This window comes from Phacochoerus africanus, chromosome 8, assembly GCF_016906955.1.
Source record: "Phacochoerus africanus isolate WHEZ1 chromosome 8, ROS_Pafr_v1, whole genome shotgun sequence".
Lineage (NCBI taxonomy): Eukaryota > Metazoa > Chordata > Mammalia > Artiodactyla > Suidae > Phacochoerus > Phacochoerus africanus.
In genome coordinates, this window is record NC_062551.1 from 17,815,841 (window position 1) to 17,838,186 (window position 22,346).

The following is a 22,346-nucleotide window of genomic DNA, read 5'->3' on the forward strand; positions in this document are numbered from 1 at the left end:
AGACCCAGAATAGCCAAAGACATCCTGAAAAAGAAAAATGGAGCTGGAGGAATCAGGCTCCTGGACTTCAGACTACACTACAAAGCAACAGTCATCAAAACTGTATGGTACTGGCACAAAGACAGAAATATAGATCAGTGCAACAGGATACAAAGTCCAGAATGAAACCCATGCACCTACAGCCAACTAATCTATGACAAAGGAGGCAAGAATATACGATGGAGAAAAGACAACCTATTCAATAAATGGTGCTGGGAAAACTGGACAGCCACATGGAAAAGAATGAAATTAGAATACTCCCTAACACCATACACAAAAAATAAACTCGAAATGGATTAAAGACCTAGATATAAGACCAGATACTATAAAACTCTTAGAGGAAAACATAGGCCAAATACTCTCCAACATAAACCACAGCAACATCTTCTTGGATCCACCTCTTAGACTCATGACAATAAAAACAAAAATAAACAAATGGGACCTAATTAAACTTAAAAGTTTCTGCACAGCAAAGGAATCCCTAAACAAAACGAAAAGACAACCCACAGAATGGGAGAAAATCTTTGCCAGTGAATTGACTGACAAGGGATTCATCTCCAAAATTTATGAACACCTGCTGAAGCTCAATACCAAAAAAACAAACAACCCCATCAAAAAATGGGCGGAAGATCTAAACAGACAGTTGTCCAAAGAAGACATACAGATGTCCAAAAAACACACGAAAAGATGTTCAACATCACTCATCATTAGAGAAATGCAAATCAAAACCACTATGAGTTACTACCCCACACCAGCCAGAATGGCCATCATCAAAAAGTCTATAAACAATAAGTGCTAGAGAGGGTATGGAGAAAAAGTGACCATATTACACTGTTGGTGGGATTGTCAATGGGTGCATCCACTGTGGAAAACAGAATGGAGATGCCTCAGAAAACTAAAAACAGAACTACCATTTGATCCAGCAATCCCACTCCTGGGCATCTATCCAGAGAAAACCATGACTTGAAAAGACACATGTACTCCAATGTTCATTGTAGCACTATTTTCAATAGCCAAGACATGGAAACAACCTAAATGTCCATCAACAGAGGAGTGGACAAGAAGATGTGGTACATATATACAATGGAATATCACTCAGCCATTAAAAGGAATGAAATACTGGCCTCTGTAGCAACATGAATGGACCTAGAAATTATCATGCTAAGTGAAGTCAGTCATACAATGAGACACCAACATCAAATGCTATCATTGACATGTGGAATCTAAGCAAAAGGACAGAATGAACTTCTTTGCAGAGAAGATACTGATTCACAGACTTTGAAAAACTCATGGTTTCCAAATGAGACAGGTTGGGGGGTGGGGTGGGGGTGCCCTGAGGGTTTGGGATGGAAATGCTATAAAATTTGGTTGTGATGATTGTTGTACACCTATAAACATAATAAAATTCATTAAGTAGTAAAAAGAAAAGAAAAATATAAATTAATTATTTCCTAAGGGAGAGAAAGGAAACAGCTTCCACATTTTCTGAAAGAGCCCAAAGGAAAAGTGAATTGATAGCTGGTAACCACAATTCTGACAGATGTTCTACCACTGATGTATCACATGGCCTGCCATGCATTAAAGATCAGTAGCAATCAAAACTACGTTTCGGAGTTCCCGTTGTGGCTGGCGCAGTGGTTAACGAATCTGACTAGGAACCATGAGGTTGTGGGTTCGATCCCTGCCCTTGCTCAGTGGGCTAAGGATCCGGCATTGCTGTGAGCTGTGGTGTAGGTCGCAGACATGGCTTGGATCCCACATTGCTGTGGCTGTGGCGTAGACCGGTGGCTACAGCTCTGATTAGACCCCTAGCCTGGGAATCTCCATATGTCGTGGGAGCAGCTCTAGAAAAGGCAAAGAGACCAAAACAAAACAAAACAAAAAAGCTACGTTTCATCAGACGTTCCCAACTCTGAAATTCGGTGGGGTTGTTTCCTTTTAGGAACAGAGTTTATAAGGGAAATCAGTGGGAAAACGGGGTTTGCTTTACAAGACTTTGACCTATATCTAGCTTTTCTGACAAACATCTATTACCAAAGTCCCTTCTACTGTCATTTATGCCAATTTTCCCTCATTAATCTTTAGCAGAGAACAGTCATTTCCTTCCATGAGCATACCCTGCTGTATACTTCAAAACCACATGAGCTCCTGGATTCTCCTCAGAGGCAGACAGACGTTTTGCGCGCACACAGCATCCACCCTCTCCTCTGCTAACAACACCTGCTGTTCCTCTGGGAAATATCCCTCCCCTGCCTGCACTCAGTCTATGTGGTTGGAGGGGCGCTAACTACCCACTTTCCCCCTCTTCATGAGTGAACCCACCTCGAGGCTGCCTCAGGGTAATCTAGCCCAATAGCACCCCAGTGACTTGTTCAGGAAGGGGGAAGAGACCAGGTCCTGGAGCTCATTTTGGAACTACTAAGAAAATGAGCTCCTGGGGAGAGAAAGAAAGAGGAAAAGGGAGAGTGTGCGTGTGTGTGTGTGTGTGTGTGTGTGTGTGTGTGTGTGTGTGGCCGGGGAGCTGGAGGGATTGAGTGTTTTTTGTGTGTTTGTTTTGTTTTCTTGGGGGGTTTTACCTGTGGAAGTTATTAACCCGGAGCAGCCACTGGCCATCATGTGGAGAAAGTGCACCCCTAAATGATGCCCATGCAGAGGAGGGTCAAGGCAAGAGAGGAACGGAGAAAAGGAAGAGAACTGTGTCATGCTTTGAGCTCCTGGATCCATCTGAACTTCTACCCACTAGAATCTTTGGATATATAAGCCAATAAATAAATATTCTTTTATGCTTAGGTCAGTTTGATTCTTTTCAACTAAAGAAATCCTAATATATCCCTCTTCAGATTAGAGAAACACATCCAGATTTAAAAAAAAAAAAAAAATCTTTTCCCATAACACCAAACTTTTAGTTCCAACAGGGACCTTTAAATTCTCCCAATCTTACATGAAAAGGCTGCCAATAGCCAAGTACAGTTTCCTTGCTTCCCATAGTCCCGTGTCAGCAATTGTTTATCTTCCTTCTGGCCGGCTCCAAGACTGCTGCCAAATGGCTCTCTGACTGCTTGAGTTTACCTTCTAGGATACAGCTGCCATCTATGAGTTGATGCATCTCTGGAGGACAAGGGTTCCTTCTTTGCTCTTGCACACAGTAGTGAAGAGAATCATGTATGATGGTTAAGGGTATATAACAATTTAAAGAGATGAAATTTTGTGTGGCTGTTTTATTTCCTCTTTTTATTTTTATTCTTTTATTTTTTTGTCTTTTTTTTTTTTTTTGCTATTTCTTGGGCTGCTCCCACAGCATATGGAGGTTCTCAGGCTAGGGGTCTAATCAGAGCTGTATTCACCAGCCCACGCCAGAGCCACAGCAACGCAGGATCCGAGCCGCGTCTGCAACCTACACCACAGCTCACGGCAACGCCGGATCGTTAACCCACTGAGCAAGGGCAGGGACCGAACCCGCAACCTCATGGTTCCTAGTCAGATTCGTTAACCACTGTGCCACGACGGGAACTCCTATTTCCTCTTTTTAAAAGTTTTCTGAATTTTAACAACTGAGGAAGCATGGCTATAACCTTCACATGACCCTTGGCCAGTCCTTTGGAATCTGAAAATAGGGTAATTTCTGGGTCAGGACAGGCTTTAAGGAAACATGACACATCAATCCCTTTGGCAATAAGGACCATATGATTGCGGGAGAGATACCTGCTCCCATTCTGATCACAGGAAAACAACTACGCATTTCAAGATGTGGTATAACAGATACGATGCACAGAAGGCAAAGGTGAACAAATCTGGCAAGACTTGATGAGAGCGTTTCATCTGTGTTTAGGAGCAAGGCATAGAATATAGGCAAATTAACCAACTGAAAAAATATTACTGAAATTTCTTTATGCAACAGAAGAGAGACAGCCAACTTTGTAAAATAACCGTTTCTCCCCCCAAAGACTTTCATCACACAGCCGGAAATGTGCTCTGATCCAATGCTGACTTCAAGCTGATCCCTTAGCATGCTACTCTGATTCTGCAGACCCTGAGCAGTAACAGTAGTTTAGGTCTCACATTACACAGGGCTCTTGCGCTGTAGGAAAGACAGTTTATCCTAAATGTCTTTGCTGACTGGCACTATCCCAGGAATATGCTAAGGCATCCCCACTTTATTTATTTTTGTCTTTTTAGGGCCGTGCCCATGGCATGTGGTGGTTCCCAGGCTAGGGGTCTAATCAGAGCTACAGCTGCTGGCCTACGTCACAGCCACAGCAACGCAGGATCCGAGCCACATCTGCAACCTACACCATAGCTCATGGCAATGCTGGATCCTTAACTCACTGAGCCAGGCCAGGGATTGAACCCACAACCTCATGGTTCCTAGTAGGATTCATTTCTGTGGTGCCTCAACGGGCTCCTACTTCCCAAAATACCCATGTGAACCTGGAAAACTACCTACCCTCATCAATTTCTCAGGTGTTTCTGCTGAAAACTGTAAGAAACACAAAACCCCACATATTGTATGATTCCATTTATATGAAAATATCCAAAATAGACAAATCTATAAACAGAAAGTAGATTTAGTGGTTGCTTAGCGCTGAGGGAGTTGGGAGGAAATAGGGTCTGAGTGCTAATGATATGGAGTTTCCTTCTGGAATGATAAAAACATTCTAAAGTTAAGTATGGTAACAGTTACACATTCTGTGAGTATACTAAAATGCACTGAATTGTATACTTTCTTTTTCTTTTTTCTTTTTTGTCTTTTTAGGGCCGCACCTCCAGCATATGGAAGTTACCAGGCAAGGGGTCCAGCTGGAATTGGAGCTGCCGGACTACATGACAGCCACAGCAATTCGGGATGTGAGCCTCATCTGCAAACTATACCACAGCTCATGACAAAGCCAGATCCTTAACCCACTGAACGGGGGCAGGGATCAAACCCACATCATCATGGATACCAGTCGGGTTGATTTCCGCTGAGCCACAATGGGAATGCCAGGATGTTTTACTCTATATCATTTTGTACCTTTTGAATTTTGTACCACGTAATGTGCCAAATGTAAATAAACAAAAGTTTAAAAAAAACTGTGGGAGTTCCCGTCATGGCTCAGTGGTTAACAAACCCAACTAGTATCCACGAGGACTCGGGTTTGATCCCTGGCCTTGCTCAGTGGGTTAAGGATCCGGCATTGCTGTGAGCTGTGGTGTAGGTCACAGATGAGGCTCCAATCTGGTGTTGTTATGGCTGTGGCTGTGGCTGTGGTGTAGGCCGGCAGCCACAGCTCCAATTGGACCCCTAGCCTGGGAACTTCCAAGTGCTGCAGGAGTGGCCCTAAAAAAGACAAAAAGACAAAAATTGTGATAAGAGGCATGGTCTTTTAAAATAGAGTAGCCTCTTTTAAAAGTAGAAAATGTAAAGTAATGTGCCAATCAACTGTAACAAAATGACTACAAATGTTTGTATTCTCTTCTTCCTGAAATCTCACTAAAGCGAGAGTCAGGAGTAAAAAAGGTATAAACTCACCAAGAAGGACAAAAAGAATATAAGTATTAAAGGCTGACATTTGGGTAAGGAGAACAAAGATGGAAAAAAATAATGATATGTATTTGATAGAGTTGTTGGATCATATGGAAAAAGTTAGCAATAATTACATAGAAAACTAAACAAATATACAGGAAAAGGACAGTTGAACTAGGCTTAGCAATGAATAATGTCCTTGTGTCAACAGCAAACACTGCCCAATTATTTCACCAAAAACTGTGACAGGGAACCGGCAGGATTTGAAGGGGGAGAGGCGTGCGAGTACATGTGCACGTGGGTGGGAAATCTTCTTCTGACGTGTAGGAAATGAGTAGATAATGTGCGAAATTTTTAAAAGGATATTTGTGTAAGTATTTTATTTATGGAGGAGTTCCCGTTGTGGCTCAGTGGTTAACGAATCCGACTAGGAACCAGGAGGTTGCAGGTTTGATCTCTGGCCTTGCTCAGTGGGTTAAGGATCTGGCGTTGCTGTGAGCTGTGGTGTAGGTCACAGACACAGCTTGGATCCCACATTGCTGTGGCTCTGGCGTAGGCTGGTGGCTACAGCTCTGATTGGACCCCTAGCCTGGGAACCTCCATATGCCGCGGGAGTGGCCGAAGAAATGGCAAAAAAGACAAAAAAAAGTATTTTATTTATAAACAGGGAGGTAATTACTAGAAGAAACTACTTAAAAGGATGTGAGGGATGATCTTCTCTGAGGACTGTGAGGGTTAAGCAGGGCTGGAGATAAGCTTCTTAAATCTTTGCAAACTGTGTTCAAAGAAATTAACAGAGGAGTTCCCATCGTGGCGCAGCGGAAATGAATCCAACTAGGAACCAGGGGGTTGCGGGTTGGATCACTGGCCTTGCTCAGTGGGTTAAGGATCTGGTGTTGCCATGAGCTGTGGTGTAGGTTGCAGACGTGGCTCAGATTCCGTGTTGCTGTGGCTGTGGTGTAGGCTGGTGGCTACAGCTCCGACTCGACCCCTAGCCTGGGAACCTCCATATGCTGCAAGTGCAGCTCTAAAAAGACATAAAGACAAAAAAAAAAGAAAAGAAAAGAAAAGAAATTAACAGAAATAAGTCCATTTTAGAAACTAGAAAAGAGTTCCTGTTGTGGTGCAGTGGAAACGAATCTGACTAGTACCCATGAGACTGTGAGTCAATTCCTGGCCTCAGTGGGTTAAGGATCCAGCATTGCCATGAGCTGTGGTGGAGGTTGCAGATGTGGCTTGGATTTGGTGTTGCTGTGGCTGTGGCATAGGCCAGCAGCTGTGGCTCTGATTCGACCCCTAGCCTGGGAACCTCCATATGCCATGAGTGCAGCCCTTAAAAGACAAATAAAATTAAATTAAATTTTTAAAAAGTGCTTCAAGGATTTCCCTTTGTGGCTCACTGGAAATGAACCCAACTAGTGTCCATGAAGATGCAGGTTCGATCCCTGGCCTCGCTCAGTGGGTTAAGGATCCGGCATTGCTGTAAGCTGTGGTGTAGATCTCAGAAGCAGCTCGGATCTTGTGTTGCCGTGGCTGTGGTGTAGGCTGGCAGCTGTAGCTCCCATTGGACCCCTAGCCTGGGAGCCTCCATATGCTGCAAGTATGGCTCTAAAAAAAAAAAAAAAATCAAAAAACAAAACCCACTAGAAAGAATATAAAATGTATGAAGGAAGCTCTAGTTTGAAAGAACAAGGATGGTTGAAAGAAGAGGCATAAGGAAATTTTCCTTCTGATTACAAGGAAATAATCACCAACCTGTGACTGTCCTGTCCTTGCAGCTCAAGAACACAAAGATAAGAAAGGTAGAACTGAAGAGAAGGCGACTACTACCCTCTGGCAGGATATTTTGGTTGTTGCATTAGAGACCGCTCACTATAATGGAAACTAACAATCATTCCAGCTCCAAGAATCCAGGAAGCTGCATAAACTGGGGAAGTTGGTTATTAAATGAAGGAAGTATGGGGAACTCAACTGAATAGCTGGGCTGTCTTTGTAATTAGAGTAAATGATAACGTCTAGCATGCCAATGTGATGTCAAGTTTTTCTAAATCTCCAAAGCTGTGTTAGGTGTGGACAAGCCCTAACAAACTTACAAAGATTCAAGATGAGCGAGGGTTACTTAGGTCTGAGGCAAAAAGAGGTATAGATTAATAAGCTGATGCCTTGTAAGAATGGCAGTATCTAGTGTCTGCCTCTTTAAATCAAGATCTAAATAATATATTCAAACACTCAAATAAGGCCAATATATTTGCTTACCTTGTTCTCTAATTCCCACTTTGGAGAACAAAAAGTAGAAAAGAGTAAAATCTGTATTAACTGACAGTTAACTATACTTGCCAGAAGCCATTTGGATCATGAAATATATATATATTTTGCTTTTTAGGGCCACATTTGTGGCATATGGAGGTTTCCAGGCTAGGGGTCTAATCAGAGCTACAGCTGCCGGCCTACGCCACTGCCACAGCAACGTGGGATCTGAGTCAGGTCTGCAAACTACACCAGAGGTCACGGCAACGCCAGATCCTTAACCCAGTGAGTGAGGCTAGGGATCAAACCCACAACCTCATGGTTTCTAGTCGGATTCATTTCTACTGCGCCATGACAGGAACTCCTTATTTATTTATTATAATAAATAAGAACCTACTAGCAAAGACAATACAAATTCCTAACATTTAATGAGTGTTTCTGAGATGCCAGGCACAGTCCTGAGCACTTTATATGCATTCATTCTTGTAATGCTTCCAACAATCCTTTGAAGTAAATGCTACTATTATTCCTAATTTTACTGAGGGAGAAGTTGAGGAACAGAAGGTGAAGAATATGGCCCAAGATCACAGAGCTGTCACATGACCTGCATGTGCTGCATCTGCTACCCAACCCCCGACCTGGCAGCAGTGCCTCGGAGAAAATCACTACTGGAGTAGTCCTAGCCTTGCAAATCCTAACTCCAAACACAGCAAATCTTACATTTTTAAGTATTTTTCAGCCTCACTGCATAAATTTTACTTTCTGTGGGACTCCAAGGTCAGAGGAAGGAGAAACAGTCTGTATACTGCCTCCCCTACAAACAGGCTAATCCTCCTCTTGGGTCTAGTTGGGCTTCATAGGGGCTGCTTTGTTCTTAATAGGTGTATTTATTTATATTTATCTTCATGTGGAAAAGGGAAGAAGTAATGTTAATGAGATTTATGGGGTAACTTTAACTTGAGATGCTGTTGATGTTAGTGATGACTGAGGAACCATACAATAGGAAATCAAAACTCTGTATGTGAGTGAGTTTTGGTTTTCAACTAGTGATTCTCAAACACCACCACTTCCACATCTGCATGGGCTACTGCAAGCCCCTTCAATCTCTTATCCTACTACCCTCTCCAAATAAATAAAATAAAACCCAAACCAGCACCAAAGAGCTGGGAATCCACCTTGTCAGGACTGCCTCTATTGGCACGATACAGAACTGAGCTGAGAAAACCGAACCTCAAGAATATGATGACCAAGGAAGGGCTCTGCTGTGGTTAAGGACACACGACAAAGTTGTCCTAGTGCTGACTGAAGGTGTAAGTGAGGAAGGAAGGGAAAGGAACCAGCAATCACTGCTGCTTTGAGAGTAATCCCGCCCTACATGTTCAGGGGAACTGGCATCACAGCTGATTATGGATGACAAAGAAGCAGGATGCTACTCATTCTGTTGTATTTACGACGCTTTCAAAGAGTGAAAAAGCCTGTATGTTAACATCCTCGTTATGCTCTCAAAAGAAACATTTACTGATACTATGACAAGCAAGCCTTCTGATGTCCCAGCAAACAGTAAGTGGTTTTCTTTCGGCTGAATCCAAGGAAGAAAATAAAGCAGTCTCAAGGACCCCCAGCGAGGTGGTGCCAGTAGAGGAAGTACCCCCTGAACTTCGGGTTCACTTTTTTCCTAAGTTGTCTACCGGCATTTCACCTCAAACCTATGCAAAGAGAAGCTGCAGAATCAGCAAAGCTGACTGATAGGTCAGGTTCTCACTAGCTCTGAGAAAGCCAGAGCCTCCCAGGGGAGCGGTCACCTGGCCTGACGCTCTAACAAGACGGGGCTGATCTCTCACATGCGCCGGTGTCTTAAGGCTCAGAGACCTGCTCTGTGCTTCAGGTACCAAGCACTGACACAGACAGGACAGAAACTCTCCTAAAATTCTCCATTTCTGCCTTACTTAAGCGAAGCAGATGTCCTGATGAAATGATTGGGCAAGTCTCTGTGACAGGTACTCTGGGCTAGGACTGGCTTAGAAAAGGTGATTGCTGTGAAAGGTAGGGTCAAGGTAGTTACCGTGACCTGCAGGACTTAAACTGTAGTTTCACATGGAAACCAGGCAGAGCTACTATAAACTGCCCTGATGAAATGCACGTATACATATAAACACCTTGTCTACAATTTCGGTCAGTGACCAGACCTAATCATGGACCTTTCAGGGGTCTACCTGGGCCTCAGGTTAAAATCTCTGTGCTAGGTAGGGCACCTATAAATAGAGGGGAAAGGAGAAGCCTTGAAAAACTGCTTCCACAATCAAAAGAACATGACCTTTTCTCCCCAGTGATATATAAATAAGACAAGGCCACTGGAAAAGATTCAATTACTACAGAAAAGCATAAAGAAGAAAATAAATACCCATGGATGTGTGGAAGGATTGAGGAATGAAGGTTATTGGGGGGGGTCTGTTTCTTTTTAGGATAATGAAAATATTCTAAAATGGATAGATGCGTAACTCTGAATATATTAAAAGCTATAATATTATACAGTTAAAAAGGGCGAAGAGCATGGTATGTGAATATCTCAATAAAGCTGTCTTCAAAAAATCACTGAAATCTGAAAAAAACACAAGCATTTCAGTGCCCTCTCATCCGTACACCATTCCTTGAAAAAGTACACAAGCACACATACATACACACACGGTGTTTATAGTAGACAACTGCGTTTTATTTAACAATTTTCTTTTTTTTTTGTCTTTTTGCCTTTTCTCGGGCCGCTTCCCACAGCATATGGAGGTTCCCAGGCTAGGGGTCGAATCGGAGCTGTAGCCACTGGCCTACGCCAGAGCCACAGCAACACAGAATCTGAGCCGTGTTTGCAACCTACACCACAGCTCATGGCAACGAAGGATCCTTAACCCACTGAGCGAGGCCAGGGATCGAACCCGCAACCTCATGGTTCCTAGTAGGATTTGTTAACCACTGTGCCACAATGGAAACTCCCAATTTTCTTTTTTATGGGAGGATGAGTGGGGCTTATTCCCCCAGATGGCTTGGCTTTCATACTAGATCATTTGAGATGAAAACTTTAATAGTATTACCTAGGATGGAGTAATGTAAAGGATTCTTTTCAATTTTACTTCCATTAAAAAGAAAAGAAAAGGAGTTAATTTTAAAAATGCATGGAGTTCTCGTGGCAGCTCAGCAGAAACAAACCTGAATAGCATCAGTGAGGACACAAGTTCGATTTCTGGCCTCCCTCAGTGGGTCAAGGATCCGGCATTGCTGTGAGCTGTGGGGTGGCTTGCAGAGGCAGGTCAGATCTGGCGTGGCTGTGGTACAGGCCGGTGGCTACAGCTCCAATTCAACCCCTAGCCTGGGAACCCACATATACCGCATGTGTGGTCCTAAAAAGACCAAAAAAATTAAAAAATAAAAAAAGCAAATCAGTTATATATAGAGTATACAGAAGTAATCTGCAGCTATGGCATAAATTACTATGTGCCAGGTACTAAGTGTTACAGATGTAATAGGACAGTGCCTGTCCAGAGAGAGACAAATTAGACAATTACAAGACAGTGTGGTTAGTACAGCATGTTTGGGTGTAATGAAAACACAGTGTGAGCCATGTAGCAGAAACATGAGGTTCTTCACTGCGGGTCGCCCTGGGGACCAAGGGCCATGTCTGTCATTATTCACATGTGGACAAAATTTCATGGACTTTTTTTGGCCAGAACTGGTATAGGCACTTAACTCCCATTTATACGCTTAGGGTAGATTTCCCAAAGAAAATGAATTGGCTCCAAGGCTATAAACATTTTCAGAGCTGCATAAAAAAATGTTCCAATTAATTTTCCTACCAAGAGTGGCCAAGCATGCCAATTTCACCTACAATTAGCTAGCACCGGATATTTCCATCAAAAAAAGAAAATTTGTGGGTTTTTTTTTTTTGTCTTTTTAAAGTGAGAATTGCAACAATTTAAATTATTTATTTATTTATTTATTGGGCCACACCCGTGGCATATGGAGGTTCCCAAGCTAGGGGGTCAAACTGGAGCTATAGCTGCTGGCCTACACCACAGCCACAGCCACGCAGGATCCGAGCCACATCTGTGACCTACACCAGTGGTCACTGCAATGCCAGATCCTTAACCCACTGAGAGAGGCCAGGGATCGAACCTGCAACTTCATGGTTCCTAGTTGGGTTCATTTCCACTGTGCCATGACAGGAACTCCTGTTTTTTGAAGTGGCACAAAAAATTGTACTTTATTATTATTATTATTATTTTTGCTTTTTAAGGCTGGGCCTGCTGCATATGGAAGTTCCCAGGCTAGGGGGTGAATCGGAGCTGCACCTGCCAGGCTACACCACTGCCAAAGCAATGCAAGACCTAAACCCCATCTGCGACCTACACCACAGCTCATGGCAACGCAAGATCTTGAACCCACTGAGTGAGGCCAGGAATTGAACCCGCATCCTCATGAACTAGTTCATAACCTGCTAAGCTACAATGGAAACTTCCTCATTATTATTTTAATCTACATTTCTTTTCCTATCAGAAAAGTTTCTCAAAATTTTACTACTTGTATTACCCTACCATGAACTGCCTATTTTTTTAAAAAATTTCTTTTTATTTTTGGCTGTGCCTGTGGCATGTGGAAGTTCCCAGGCCAGGGATCAAAACAGCATCACAGCAGTGGCAATGCTGGATCCTTAACCTGCTGTACCACAAGGGAACTCCTTTGCCTATTTTTCTTAACCACTTACATGCTAAAGATTTTTCTTATTAATCACTATGATCTCTTTATGTAGCAAAGGCATTAACTGCTTGTTCTTTTTTTAAAAAAAAGTTTGAGACATAATTCACATACTATACAATTCACTCTTTTAATGTATATGATTCATTAGTTTTTAGTATATTCACATAGTTGTGCAACCATCACCACCATCTAATTCCAGAAGCTTTTCATCACTCCAAAGAGAAACCTCCTACCTATTAGCAGTTACTTTCTTTTTCTGCCCAGATTCCCTGCTCTAGGCAACCATAAATCTATTTCCTGACTGTATAGCTCTGCTTGTCCTTCTTGTTGCAAATCTTTTTTCTTTAATTATACTTTGCATTTTAATTAAGGTTAAATTGTTTTCAACATGAATGAGTTTTAAACTTTTAAGAGATTAAACCTATCACTCTTTCCTCTTTGACTTCTCCATCCAGAGACTAAATACTGTCTTTCTGTGCGCGTTCTGCATCACGTCTTCCTTTCCACCTCCTGGTTCATGAATTCTCTCTTAGCTGCGTCTGCTGCAAAACCCATTCACTGGACTTTAAATTTTAGTTATTCTACTTTTTATCTTTAGACATACTTGGCTTATTACATATTTGGTTTATTTTTCAAATCTGCCACACTAGTTTTGGTTGTTCCCTATCCCTGAAGATATTTTTAAGCTTATCTTGTTTTCTTTGCATATAATAAGCTTGGTTACGTAATAATTTGTGTGATAAGTGCAACATCTAAAGTCTTCTGGGACCTTGTTTTCTCATGCTTGGTTATTTTGTGACTATATTCTAGTTACTGTACATAATTAAATGTACAGTAATTATTAACAATTATGGGAGGAAGAATGGGGAGTTATCGCTTACCGGTTAAGAGGTTCTGTGTGGGGTGATGAAAAAGTTTTGGAAGTTGCAGTGACACAACATTGTGGATATATTTAATGCCACTATACTGTACATTTTTAAATGGTTAGAATAGCAAATTTTATGTTAAATGTTACAATATAATTTTTTAGTTATTTAAAATTTTAAAATAAAGGTATAAATTAAAAAAATTATTATGAGGATTCTTTGGGGTCTAGGATGAAGGTGCCTTCTTCTTAAGAGATATACTGTTGCTCTTATAAGACATCCACAGATACTACAGTATATAAACATTTAAAATTCTAATTCCCAGCTTGAACTTTCCTGAATCCCAATAATGCAAATCTGTAGGAGAGGGAGAACATTTGGTGATAACAACCTCTGGTGACAAGACAATCCCTGGAGATGAGCTGAAGGGGTACCATTTTAATATATGATTCATCTGAAGGTGTCTTCCTTTGGGGTCTAGCTCAATGTTGGAGGTCTTCTTTCAGACTGCCCACTTCAAGTTGGGTCTGGGCTTTTGTTTTTGATCTTCAAGACCATAAAACTAAAACTTGGTTTCAGCAAATGCCCTCAGGGCAAGTGCAGGTTCTTAAGCTAGGTTCACCTTTGAGGGTCTGACTTTTCTCTTAAGATGTTGACTTGGTAGTTCACTGCTTTCTTACTAGCTCTTTTATACTTTTAAAGTCTCTCTCTCTCTCTTTTTTTTTCTTTTTTCTTTTTTGGCTGCTTCCATGGCATATGGGAGTTCCAGGCCAGGGATGAAATTTGAGCCAGAGTTGCGACTTACACCACAGCTGCAGCAACACTGGATCCTTAACCCAATGTGCTGGGCCAGGGATTGAACAGGTGCCTCCACAGAGACAAGCCTGATTGTTAACCCATTGCACCACAGTGGGAATTCCCTTTTAAAGTGTTTTAAATAGGTTACCCTGCATAAAAGTTGTTTTAGCTGAGCTATCGCATTTAGCTGAGCTATCACACCATTATTGCAGATGGAAGACAGAAATGTATTTTCTTCTAGATTTTTGTCTAGTTTGAATGTGGATTTCATGTTTGAATGCATCTGACAATATGGCGCATACTGAAGTTCTTTGTTAGTAATAGTCAGCATAGGAGATTTTCCACGTATCAAATCTGTCATCCTAAAGAAGTGTCTTCACTCCAGTGCCTTTCCTTGCCACTGCTGTCTCACTGAGCTTAACCTGAAGTTATTTTCACATTTTCATGTACAATTTTTGACCCACTGACCTAACTGATCCCCTCAGGCACCTAGTAAGTGTTACATGTAACAGCTTCTAATACAAATTGGTGAAAGATCAAACACATGGTACCACTAGAGAATCATTGAGAGGAGCAGAGCAGGGTGACTCTATGAGCTATCCTTTCCTTTGTATGTCCCTGTTATGAATAGTACCTGGATAGACACATCTGCACGAAACTGAGCTGTGGATTTAACAATTGGGTGGCTCAATTGCAAGATGAGAAATAATGGATATGTTCAATTTTATCTAATTAGTATTCCCCAACTTAGTAATGTTGCAAACTGAATCACTTCACAAGCTAAATATAGAAAAGTTATTATTATGGTCTGGTTTCTAAGCAACCATTTCATTAAGAAAGCTCCACTGGGGAAAAACATCTGTTTGTCAGTAAGGTTTCTGCTGTGACCATATGTAATTTCATGGCGCAAAAGCCATGGTCACCCTGCGCCTTAGTAATCCCTAGTTGTGAAAGGGTCAGCCAGGGGTACTACCACAGAGGGAGCCGTCTGTTTCAACCTGTGTTAGTCCCTGAAACTTGCTATCATCAAACAATTCAGTTTTCCTGAACAGTCACATAATTTAAAAACTATTATCCTCTCATTATAAAATCAATAAATGTTTGTACTAGAAAATGTGAAAAATATAAGAAAAAAGGGACAAAGAAGAAAATAAAATTCACCTGAGGTTTTTTTCTTTCTTTCTTTTTTTTTTTTTTTTTTGGCTATGCCTGAAGCATGTGGAAGTTCCTGGGCCAGGGATCAAATCCGTGCCACAGCTGTAACCAGAGCCAGAGCAGTGACAACACCAGATTCTTAACCCATTTAACCATGAGAGAACTCCAAAACACTTGAGTTTTTGATGGCTTCATGTTAGATCTCATTTGAAAAAATGGACTCTGATGCTAATAAAAATTATTTGAAAAACACTGACCTAAAATAACTGCATGTGGTTTTACCTTTGTCATCTGCAATAAGAACATTTTTCTAAGGTTAGGGTCTATGTTGGACTTAGTTCAGAAATTTGGAGAGATAGCCAGACATACTCATTGCTTTTCATGAAAACAGGCCTAAAAAGAGACAGCAATCTCTGAGAGGGGTGAGTGTCGCATGACTTATCACATATGACATGGGTTATAAAACTTCCTTGATAGGTCAGGTAGATGGCCTAAGACAGTGATTTTTTCAAACACTTTTTTTTTTTTTTAAAGCAGCAGAACCTTGTTTCTGCATGATATTTTTAGAGGAGGCTTGATGAAAGAACAAAAAAAAGAGCCTCTCCAGGGGTTCTCTTGTGACACAGTGAGTTAAGGACCTGGCATTGTCACTGCAGTGGCTTAGGTTGCTGCTGTGGTATGGCTTCGATCCCCAGCCTGAGAGTTCCACATGCCACAGGTACGTGGAAAAAAAAAAAAATTGAGAGCCTACCCAGCACACCTGTTCTTCACTGATCCTCAAGGTCCTCTGGAACAGAGACATTCACTTCACGTGGTCTGTCCTGTTTGTGGGCTCCTTCCCCGGCACAGCACTGCTACTTTGCTGTTCCCTCAGACTGGACCACCGTTGCCTCCCTTCTTTATTAGGTTAATTTCTAAATCATCTATCCGATCTCAGCTTACCGGTCACTTCCTCCTGCATAGGCTCCGTATCACTGTACAACTTTTCTTCACAGCACCTGTCAAAGCCACACTTCATGTTTATGTGTGGGATTTTTTTTTTTTTTTTTTTGGGCCATGCCCAGAGCATGCACAAGTTCCCAGACCAGGATCAAACCCACATCACGGCAGGGACCCAAGCCACAGTAGTGGCAATGCCAGATCCTTAACCTGCTAGGCCACCAGGAGAGTCCAGTTTTTTGATTAGTACGTGTCCCCCCAACCTCAGATTATACATTCCACTGAGGCAGGCCTGACTGATTTTCCAGAGCACTGTACTGAGCACAGTGCCCTCGCCCATAGCAGGTCTGCAATAAATACTTGTTGAAGAAATGAACATTTAAAACCATTAAGAAAAAAAAATCAACACCCAAAGATACTTTACAAGTCCTTCTGTAGCTGTCTAAAGTTAGGCTGCCAATAATGGAAAACAAAAGTTGGCCCTAAAGTCCAGAAGGGCTTCTGAAACCGTCTTCTCCTAAGAAAGAAAACCTCAGCAGTCATGCCCTGGCAGGTGGACGGGAGAGATGACCTAATTAGGTCTCTGGTAGTTCAGAGTCTGTGGTCCATTCCCTGAGGCTCAGTTCATTCCCAACCTTCTGGTCTCCTCCAGGACTGCGGGTTCCACCAGGTCAGGCAACAAAACCAAGTGCACAAGTCTAATGTAAAAACCTACGAATGAGTGGCCCAAACTGTACAGACACCACTGAAGCGCACTTTGCCACCACTGCCCAAGATCTTGACGTGACCAGAGGCGGAAGTGGATGCTTCCATCAGTTAGAAATGTTAAACTCATGATTCAGCAACAAAAGGAACTATGTCAGGGTTAATAAAAAATATAATTGGGCTTATTAAGTGTGTGAACAGCTTCAAGGATCATCTTAATCACATCTGGTGAGACGAGGAATGTTAATTTGTATTTGAAAGGAAGGGCAAGGTAAGTGCTCTCCTTTGGAAGGGAAAAGCAAGAGCAAAGGGAGCTTCCAGCCATTGCCTCAGAGTAGTTCTAGTAAAACGGATCGATTCCTTAGAGTAAAGGAATGGTGCACTTAGAGCTAAGCCTAACGAGGAGCTTGCTATTTTAGGTGTGAGCTCTCTTGCTACTTTATCTTCCTTAACGTGTCTTCAGATTCTAACTTTACTAAAGAAAAGGTGGCTCCAGGGCAAAATTTAAAGAGCTGTTCTGCAGCAAAGGTACTTGTATCTTATTAATAGCTTGTAAAGTAGACATTTAAACTGACTTTTTATCCCAAGGTATCTCACAAGTGCCTTACAGGTACTGAATCCTGCCTTTGTGACAGCTAGCTGACATGAATAGGAGGTGAAGAACTGGAGATGAGCCCTGGAAATCAAGAAATTAAGAAGTATTTAATTGCTTAGCAGAAAATGTCAAGATCCACTGGTCTCATGGCTTAATGTTATTGTGTGCAAGAGCAGAGGCCATGATTTAGAAAGGTGGGGAAGCAGAATGGCGAGCAGGGGGAAGTACAGAGACGTCTAAGGCCTTGGCTCTGGAGTTGATGCCAGACTCCATCACTCGCTCACTGGCTGGCCTTTTACTGGTCACAACCTTTCACCTTTAGTTTCTTTGTCTGAAAAATGGGGAGATAAAGAAATCGGCTCTTACAGGGTTGTGCTGAGAAGTAAATAACATAAGTTACATCTGCCATGTGGCTGGTGCTCAAGAAATATGTCTGAAAATACCAACGAAGGAAATAAAATAACCATCAACACGCACAATGCTTTCAAATCCAGGCAGCTCTCACCGAGATATTACAGGTAGACTGGCAGCAAAAAGCCTTTAAAGCCCTCCTGGAGCCCAGACACAAAAGCTCAGAGGCCTTGTCTTGGATTCCGACAAGGCCGGCGTCCGCCTTCTGCCCACAGACAAGCTGACCTGCGGATCCTCCCTTTGCACTCGCCTGCTCCTGAACACCTCCTTGCGCTGGCTTGTCTTTCGGTCTCCACCCCCTCACTCCATCTCCACACGTCCAAACGCTGCCCATTCCTAGTCACAGTCCCAAGAGCTCCACGAACAACTACTGCTCTGGATTTTCCAAGTTTATTTTTTAATTAACTGATTATTTTATTTTATTTTTTGCTTTTTAGGGCTGCACCTGTGGCATATGGAAGTTTCCAGGCTAGGGGTCGAAGCTAGAGCTGCTGGCTACAGCCACAGCCACAGGGGATCCAAGCCACGTCTTCAACCTACACCACGGTTCACGGCTCACAGCAACGCCGGATCTTAACCTACTGAGTGAGGCCAGGGATCAAACCTGCGTCCTCACGGATACAGGGTTGGGTTCATTTCCACTGAGCCACAACAGGAATGCCTCTTTTTTTATTTTTAAAAGGGCATAATTCACTGATCTTTAGTATACTTACAATGTTGTGCAATGGTCACCACCATCAAATTCCAAAACATTTCATCATCTCCCCAAAGAAAGTTCATACCCATCACCAGTCCCTCCCCATTTCTCCTTCTTCCCACTCTCTGGAAACTGCAGATCTGCCTCCTGTCTCTATAGATTTGCCTTTTCCTGACTTCTCATACAAAATGTGGCCTTTTGCATATGGCTCCTTTCACTTACTATGTTTTTTTGTTTTCCCGCTGTGCTGGGCTGGGGATCAAACCTTCGACCCAGCGTTCCCGAGATGCTGCCAATCCCACTGCACCACAGCGGGAACTTCTCACTAAGTTCTGAAGGCTTGTCCACTTAGTAGTATTAATCAGAACTCCATTCTTTTTTATTGCTAAATGATATTCCACTGAATAGACAGACCGTATATAATTTATCCATTCATCAGGTGATAGGTTGTTTCTACTTTTTGGCTGTTATGAGTAATGCTGCTATGAGCATCACATATATGCGTTTTGTGGGAACATATGTTTTCATTTTTCTTGGGTGTATATCTCCAAGTGGAACTAGTGGGTCATGTGGTAACTATGTTTAACCTCTTGAGAACTGCCAGACTGTTTTGCAGAGAAGCTGCACCATTTTACATTTCTTCCAAAAGTGTATCAGGGTTTCATTTCTACACAGCCTCTTTTTTTTTTTTTTTTTGCTTTTTAGGGCTGTGCTGCAGCACATGGAAGTCCCAGGCTAGGGGTTGAATCACAGATACAGCTGCTGGCCTGCACCACAGCCACAGCAACGTGGGATCCCAACTATGTCTGCAAGGTACACCATAGCTCATGGCAACAAAGAATCACTGAGCCACTGAGTGAGGCCAGGGATCAAACCCGCATCTTCATTGATACTAGTCAGATTCATTTCCTCTGCACCACAATGGGGACTCCCTATATTATTTTTATTTATTTATTTATTTGTCTTTTTGCCTTTTTTAGGGCTGCTCCCACGGCATGGGGAGGTTCCCAGGCTAGGGGTTGAATCAGAGCTGTAGTCGCCAGCCTACGCCAGAGCCACAGCAACACGGGACTCGAGCCGCGTCTGCAACCTACACCACAGCTCACGGCAACACCGGATCCTTAACCCACTGAGCAAGGCCAGGGATTGAACCCGCAACCTCATGGTTCCTAGTTGGATTCGTTAACCACTGCGCCACAACGGGAACTCCCTCCCTATATTATTTTAAAGCAACGAATTTTAAAATGTAATTTACTAGCATCAGAAATGAAACAAATATCAAGTTCTATATAGGAATCTACATGTTTACCTACTCCACAATCTCAGTAAACCGTATAAATCCCCAGATTTATTTCTGAAGGCTCTTTCCTAACGCTCCTTTAAAAAGATGCTGATGTCTCCTGTGCTGAAAGCAGTAAGGACCAGCAGAGGGAAGGAGGGCAGGCAGTGTGAGGTAACATACATATTCCTCTAATGGAAGATGAGTTTCAAAGATACACAGAGAGTGCTTCAAATAATAATACTATACTCACCGCCAAATGAGCAAAACTACACACATGCAAATCAAGCAACCATTAGATCAGCATATTATTATTATTAAGCTCTGGAAAGAGTTCGTTTGTCGTGAAACCATTTCTCATAGGCAGGCCTGGTTGTCCTATACCTAAGACCATCTGGAAACCCAGCCTTGTGCCTTGGGAAAAGGAATAGCTATTTTAGGATGAATTATTTTCCCCTGTGGCAAGAGCACAGTCTTCAGAGTTGGGCTGTCACTTTGGGCCACTTATTTAACCTCTTTGAGCCTCAGTTCCCTCATCAGTAAGATAGAGATTAAAATTCCTAATTTGTAGAGTTACTATGACTGACATATAAGTGGTGACTTCTATAAAACTTACTTCTATCTCTTATGTGGCAATTATTCTGGGAAATCTTAGAAAGTGAAAATAACTAAACTTGAAGTAGCTGGTTATCTTTTATTCACAGGTAAAAGTACTAAGCTGCTGAAGAAGCTGATGAAAATCTCAATGTGTCAATCTTCAGGAAGTGTGCCCAGTTTCTTGGGTGAGAACATGATGGTAGATAGTATGAAAGAAAAAAAAAAGAACATGTGTGTATGTGTGGCTGGGTCACTTTGCTGTACAGCAGAAATTGAAGCAACATTATAAATGAACGATACTTTAATTTAAAAAATCTTAAAATTTTTTATTATAGTTGATTTACATTGTTCTGTTAATTTCTGCTATACAGCAGTTTCCGTTGTGGTGCAGTGGAAATGAATCTGACTAGGAACCCTGAGGTTGAGGGTTTGATCCCTGGCTTCGCTCAGTGGGTTAAGGATCCGGCATTGCCATGAGCTGTGGTGTAGGTCACAGATGCAGCTCGGACCCTGCGTTGCTGTGGCTGTGGCATGAGCCAGCAGCTGCAGCTCCAATTTGACCCCTGCCCTGGGAACTTCCATATGCCATGGGTATGGCCCTAAAAAGACAAAAAAAAAAGAAAAGAAAAGAAAAAAAGAAAAATGCAATCTCTGACTTGGGAGAGAAGAGGAGGCGTAAGATATTTGACCTGGGTTATAGGAGGATAAGGTACACTGGGCTGGGAATCCCTGAGATAGGGGTCTGGTCCCAGCTCCACCACTCTCCCAGTTTTTATGACTGTAGGCAAATCAATCCTTCATTTATAAAAAAATTATAATATCTGTTTTTATTGTATTTCAAGATTGTTGACTGAATCAAAGTTTTCTAGATGATTAAGCATTATTCAATTTTAACAAATATGACTAATAATCGTAACATAATATCCGTTTTCTATCCTTAAAAACACAAATAGGAGCAAGTTCTACCAATATCTGAATATATTAGATATATTCTAATAAACCAGAGATATAACCTAGTGTACTGTGGGGGGTGAGGGAGAATGACAGACCCAAAGGCCAGCAACAAGGTTCAAACTGCCTCCCATGTAATCTTGGAAAAGGGACTTAACCTATGTAAATCTCAGAAACTTTAGCTAAAAATAACAAGCTTTATCTCTCACCACATCCCCAAACTAACTCAAAATGGATCATAGACTTAAATGTTAAGAGCTAAAATAATAAAACTCTTCAAAGAACACATAGCAGTAAATCTCCATTATCCTGGATAGGGCAATGATTTCTTAGAAATGACATAAAAAAAATGCAAGTAATAAAAGAAGAAACTGATAGGTTGGACTTCACTAAAAGTAAGAAGTATAGTGCTTCAAGCGACACCATTAGTAAGAGATGAGATAACCCACAGAATGGCAGAAAACATGTGCAATTCAAATATTTGATAAAGAACACGTTCCCAGAACACGTGAAGAATTTTTTACGACCCAATAACAAAAAGACAAATAATCTAATTTTAAAATGGACAAAGAATCTGAATAAACATTTCTCCAAAGAAGATACAGAAATGCACAGTAAGCTCATGAAAAGATCCTCAGCATCATCCATCATTAGCAAAATGCAAAAAGCATAATTACAATGAGATACCACTTTACACCCGGGAACAAGGCTATAATAAAAAGACAGACAATTAACAAGTATTGGTGAGGATACGATGCAGAGAAACTAGAACCCTCATATATCCCTCATGGGAAAGCAAAATGGTGCAGCCACTTTGGAAA

The 22,346-nt window shown here is 41.9% G+C and overlaps 1 protein-coding gene across 1 annotated transcript in view; it reads right to left on the reverse strand.

The window, feature by feature from the left end:
- Nucleotides 1–22,346, reverse strand: part of TANGO6 (transport and golgi organization 6 homolog) — a 199,039-nt gene that overhangs the window by 88,603 nt on the left and 88,090 nt on the right. The window lies entirely within an intron of this gene.